The sequence below is a fragment of the Hyperoodon ampullatus genome (genome assembly GCF_949752795.1).
Source record: "Hyperoodon ampullatus genome assembly, chromosome: 11".
Lineage (NCBI taxonomy): Eukaryota > Metazoa > Chordata > Mammalia > Artiodactyla > Ziphiidae > Hyperoodon > Hyperoodon ampullatus.
The window spans coordinates 69941179-69947398 of record NC_136924.1 but is presented as its reverse complement, the minus strand read 5'-3'; the positions used below and the strand labels follow the sequence as shown (position 1 = coordinate 69947398).

The 6220-nt window shown below is 44.6% G+C and overlaps 1 pseudogene across 1 annotated transcript; it reads left to right on the top strand.

Annotated features, from left to right (window-relative positions):
- Nucleotides 1-2622: 2622 nt before the first annotated feature.
- LOC307061056 (tubulin beta-5 chain-like) lies at nucleotides 2623-3941 on the top strand (annotated as a pseudogene). The gene has a single exon. The product of its transcript is annotated as a tubulin beta-5 chain-like (transcript).
- The last annotated feature ends 2279 nt before the right edge of the window (nucleotides 3942-6220 follow it).

The window sequence follows — 6220 nt, the reverse complement described above, 5'->3', positions numbered from 1 at the left end:
CAAAGGGACAGTTACCCTACTTTGGTATTCCTGGCACCTAACAAAATGCCTACTTCTATACTAGGTGCTCAATAAATGCTTGTTGAATAAATGCATGAATTAATGAATGATAATTGAGGTAATCATTTTTGATCCCTATTTTTATCCCTCCTTCTATTCCACCATCTTAATTCCTCCTCCCTATTTTGATTCTAAAGTGTCAAAATCTCTTAAACGTTCATTAAAAACAATGTCCACCGATACATTTGCAAAGGAGATTGGTTCAGTAAAATATGATACAGCCAGAGTCAAATTAAAATATCAAAGTAGAGTTCCTAAAAGTGAAAGATCCAGATGCAAGAAAAAAGTCTGAGCAGCATTACCTATGTTATGTAAATAAATAAAAGAGCAGACATGCATACCTAAGGAAGTTTCTGGAAACATATAAATAGACTTTTACTTGCTGTTTTGTACTTTTCTGTTTGATTTTTGTTTTACCATGTATACTTATCATTTTTACATAAGAAAACATTTATATGAGAAAAAAATGTTAACAGGGATCATATGATGATATAATATTGAGCCATTTTTTCCTTCTATATACTTTTGTTTAATTAGCAAACATAAATGATATATTTTTTTAAACTGAAACTAAAGGTAGCAATGTTTCCCACGCTGGCAGATTTTTCAACATTGCCTATGAACCCACCTCCAGGAAGTGGGTTATCTAATTTACAGCTTCAGTGAACCTGTTTCCTGGCAATGGTTGTCAGGGCACGCCTCCTTCTCTCTTGTTCTCCATCACTCTCACTCTGAAGGCCTAAGGGCAGGAAAGGTACTCACAGGGAAGCAAGAAGTAGCATTAGCATCATTTTGTGTGTGCCAGATAAAAAAGAGCTGTCGATGTACTGCCCTGAGCACAGCACATACCTCTGTTTCTGCCAACCTCCCTCAAAGAGGACCATCTCCTATTAAGCCTTCTGGGAAAAGTCTCAGAGCACAGTCAATGAAAAATAACCACTACTTCTTGCTTTGGTGCCAGCCTGCACAACAAAGAGTTCCTTTAACTGCCTTAAAAGGAATATACTCCTTTCCACACCTATCACATTTCATTCTCTTAACATAATGCCACAAACTGAAAAAGGAAACAGGTTGTGAAATAATACAGAAAGTTATTTTTAATTAAAAGAGTCCATTTATCAACACTAAAAATAAAAAAGAAGGTTCAAATGATAAGGAGCATCAGAGAGATACTGAAAAAGGCCTGACTCCCAAAGGCAGTGCTAAATGGCATCCCATGACAGTGACATGGACCCTGAGACTTGAGATTAATTGCGTTGTGATACGAGGTGATTGGGGTGAGGGTTGAGGGCTTACTGGCCCATTTTTCCATTTTTCTCAGACAGAGCCCTGTGTCCGAGAACTACCTGGTGCCATCAAGAACTACTGAGGAGAGTTTAAAGTCTGGAACCACAACAGACATGTAAAAACTTGGAGATGGAATAGTTTCCCACCCTGGGACTGAGACCTGGGGCGGGAGCGACGCATCACTGCATCCCTCATCCTTTCTCCTTCCCCTTCCCAAGCTGTAGTGGCAGCTATTATAAGGCTGGAGATGGGGGAGATGTGGGAAAAAGAGAGAAGAAAGCATAAACCAAAAGGATTCTGAGCCATTCTAACACTGGAGGTGGGGCGTGGCTTCGGATCTACAATGTATCTTTAGTTTCTGGGACTTCATATTCCGAAGACAGATATCACTGAGGAAATCTTTGAGCCCACTGAAATTTGAGGGTCTTTGGGATCCAAACTCTCTCCAATTTGGGCTTCTGGTTTCTGCTTTGTGGACACCTTGATTCTGATACTCTTGAAGACAAGGCAGAATCTTGAAGAGAGAGAGAGAGAGAGAGAGAGAAAGAAGCTGGCCCCTTAAGCCTGGCCCTTGGCTTATGTGAAAGGTAATTAAATGGAACTTTTTGTTGCCTGGGTCATCCCAGGTACTTGAGCTTCAGACACAATGCAGGAGGATAAGGAACTTCTGGATTGAAACTCCAGGATAGCAGTGGGCCCCTCGATGTTATCTGAGGTTCCCTAGGTTCCCCTGGAGTTTACTGAGTAAACTCTAGTTTAAAGCTTTCTATTGTTCTAAGTGTCAGCCAGACTATGTTATAAATCAGCTATTTAACCCATGTTGAAAGCCATTTGTGCAATTTCCTTTACAACTAATCTCAGGTTTATAAATCCTGGTTGTGTAACCTTGGGACATTCTCTCTGGGCCATGTTTCTTCATCAGTAAAAGGAAGACAGACTGGAGAAGGAATAGGTCTCTGTATCAGTTAGGGTGCTGTTGGCTGCAAGGAACAGAAAACTCAATTCCAACTGGCTTGAATAATAAGGACAAATATTAGTTCACATAAAAGAAAGTCCAACTCTCAGAACCTTTCTGCTGCCACATTCGAAACTCGCTGCTCTAGCCTCTGGAGCCCGTCCCATCCTTGCAGCCTGTGACCAACAGCAGAGAAAAACTAGTTACATATCATTTTCTTGCCCCATACACACTTTAAGGTGAGCAAAAAGATTAGAATAAATTAGAATAAATTTAGAGAATAAATTAATCTTAAATTAAGATTAGAATAAATTTTAACAATGAAGGCAATCGTGCACAACCAGGCCAGTCAGTGAGGCAATCAGATAAGTGCCAAGTTCTGGGAAGCGATCAGTGATGAACATGGCATCGACCCCACCAGCACCTATCATGGGGCTAGCGACTTGCAGCTGGACAGCATCTCAGTGTACTACAATGAAGCCACAGGTAGCAAATATGTTCCTCGTGCTATCTTGGTGATCTGGAACCCAGGACCATGGACTCTGCTTGCTCAGGTCCTTTTGGTCAGATCTTCAGACCAGACAAGTTTGTTCTTGGTCATTCTGAGACAGGCAACAACTGGACCAGGGGCCAGTATACGAGGGGGCCAAGCTGGTTGACTCAGTCCTGGACGTGGTTTGGAAGGAGGCCGAGAGCTGTGACTGCCGGCAGGGCTTCCAGCTGACCCACCCGCTGGGCGGGGGCATGGGCTCTGGAATGGGTACCTTGCTTATCAGCAAGATCTGTGAAGAGTACCCCGACTGCATCATGAACACCTTCAGTGTGGTGCCCTCACCCAAAGCGTCCGACACTGTGGTTGAGCCCTACAGTGCCACCCTCTCCGTCCATCAGTTGGTGAGGCACACTGATGAGACCTACTGCATTGACAACGAGGCCCTACAACGTCTGCTTCTGCACCCTCAAGCTGACCACGCCAACCTACGGGGACCTGAATCACCTCGTCTCAGGCACCATGAGTGGTGTCACCACCTGCCTCTGCCTCCCCGGCCAGCTCAGTGCTGACCTCTGCAAGCTGGCAGGCGACATGATGCCCTTCCCACGTCTCCGCTTCTTCATGCCTGGTTTTGCCCCTCTAACCAGCCATGGAAGCCAGCAGTGTCTGGCCCTCACTGTGCCCGAGCTCACCTGGAGGGTCTTCGATGCCAAGAACATGATGGCTGCCTGTCATCCCTGCCATGACAGGGACCTCACCATGGCTGCTGTCTTCCGTGGGCAGATGTTCATGAAAGAGGTGGATGAGCAGAGGCTCAACGTGCAGAACAAGAACAGCAGCTGCTTCGTGGACTGGATCCTCGACAACATCAAGATGGCTCTCTGTGACGTCCCACCCCGTGGCCTCAGGATGGTGGTCACCTTCACTGGCAACAGCATGGCCATCCGGGAGCTGTTCAAGCACATCTCAGAGAAGTTCACGGCCATGTTCCACCGGAAAGCCTTCCTCCACTGGTACGCAGCTGAGGGCATGGATGAGATGGAGTTCACCGAGGCTGAGAGCAACATGAACGACCTCGTCTCCGAGTACCAGCAGTACCAGGATGCCACTGCAGAAGAGGAGGAGGGTTTGGGTGAGGAGGCCTAAGGCCGACTCCCCATCACCATCACCCCAGGCTTCTCAGTCTCCTCAGCTTTCTTCCTTAACCGCCCCTTTCCTCTCCCTCTGAATTTGCATTTTCTGCCTCTATCTTGTTTTTTCTTTTTTTGGGGGGGGGGCGGTTCTAGAACAGTGCCTGGCACATAGTAGGCACTCAATAAATATTTGTTGTTTGTTGAACAACTCAGTAAATATTTGTTGTTTCTTCCCCCACTCTGGGGAACCTAGATTTCTGCCATTCTGGGTAACCCTGTATTTCCTTCTAGTGTCCACTCCTCCCATCTGTCCAGTTAACATTTCCCTCTCTGTTTTTGAGATAACTCTCCAAGAAGCTGGGTCTCATCAAATCCCATTTAGAACCGGGTGCTGAAAACACAGATAGATGAACACCAACCTAGGCCCATGTGGTAGCCCAGGGGATGGGTAACCAAGCAGCAGGTAGAAGTCCCTACAAGGAAGGGGTGGGGTTTTGGAGAGGGGCATCCAGACCACTGAAGTCCTAGTTTCCAGATATCTCCCCACTCCTTTCTCAGCTTCAGGGGACGTGTTAACAGTATTATCTCCATTTTTAGTCTCCCTCCAAGCTCTGTCCTGAGCTATTTCCTTTGCAAGGGTCAGGCCCCCACCCTGTGAAGGGGGATCCTTCCCTCTTCCACTTTACCTCCTTCATAATGTTCGATTCCTTCCTTTCCCCTGATCGGAAAAGGGGGTCAAGAGGAGTGAGAGAGAGACCAGCCTTTGTCTCTAAGCCTCCAGAAAGCCTCTCCCCAAGCCTATCTTTTCTTACAGAAAAAAATTAATATCAGCCCTTCTGTACCTATATGGAAATGTATGTGTTGTCACCTAAATGTCATTCCTCAGAGAGGGGACAGGATACCATCTGTCTTTTGGCAACATCTTATCTCTTACTTTTGCTATTGCCTTTTCCCCCCTACCCTTGGTTTTGTCCTATTCTACACTTGAAACTTCTGTTGTGTTGAACTTGCTGCTTTTTTTCATATTGAAAAGATGACATTGTCCCAAGAGCCAAAAATAAGTGGGAATTGAAAACAAAAAAGTCCAGAGGTAAGACAGGCTTCAGCATTGGCTGCTCAAGTGATTCATTGATTTTATCAAGGACCCAGGTACTTCTATCACTCTGTTCTACCATCAATATCATCACAGGCAGGCTCCTTTAGAGTTCTAGGAAGGCTGCCTGTAGCGTCTGGGGCAAACTCTTTCTTTATTCTCATCAGGTGGAAGAGAGAAACTGGATCCCTGGGTCTTTCTTAACTGTGCGAAAGAACTTTTCCAGAAGCTTCCAGCAAATATTTCCTTATGTCTTATTAACCAAAATTGGATACATGCCAGTTCTCAAGAAGAGGGATATTGACGTTAGGCCAATTAGATCCACTCCTGGAACTCAGTTTCTCCTGAGGTTCATGGAGGAGGGTAGGTACCTGAACAAACTTGGGATTTTGTTAGGAAGGAAAAAGTGAAGACAGTTGCCAGGTTGGCATCCAACCACCAAACACTTCCTTCCAGATCAAAGAATCCATTCTTTCTCTCAGATGCAGTTTACTGTATCTGGGTGACATCACTATAAGCTGTGTGTTGAACGTGTTTGTGGCTAGTTGTATTTAAGGCTTTCTTGTCCTCTGGCAAGAGTAGAAGAGTGGTACACTTTTATTTTTATTTTCTGTATTTGCCAACCACATGTCTTTGGGGATATCAATTCTTGGAGAATCCTTTAACTTTTTATTTTTTAAGGAAAAAACCTCTGAATTTAGGAAACCAAAGCAGCAATTTGGATGGCAACATTTGACTTTTATGACTTTTAAAAACTATTTGCTTGGAGTTGACAGAAAATACTATCTGAAGAGTGCTGGTGCTGATGTCATTTAAGCTCCTCCAAGTCTTTATTTCTCCATCTACATGAAAGGATAATAGCACCCACCCTGCTATGTGATAATGTATGTGAAAGGGTACTGTAAGGCATAAAAAACAACTAAAGAGGGTAAGATGTTAGTACAGTCAGTGCCTCACTGTCCAAACAAAGGATTGATGGGAACAGAGACACTTTCTCCAAAGACTTTCAGGTCTGTCCAATTGATAAAGAAAAGACCTTCTCTAAAATAGACCTATGTGCAACAGGGCAGTTCGTTCATGTGTTTTCATGTTCATTTGGAGCAGGCTTCTGGGGCTTCTGTGCCTCAGATATTTTCACTGGGAAGAAGGCAGAGGCCACTTGAATTGAGTGTTCTTCCTGTCACTTGTAAAAACAGAAG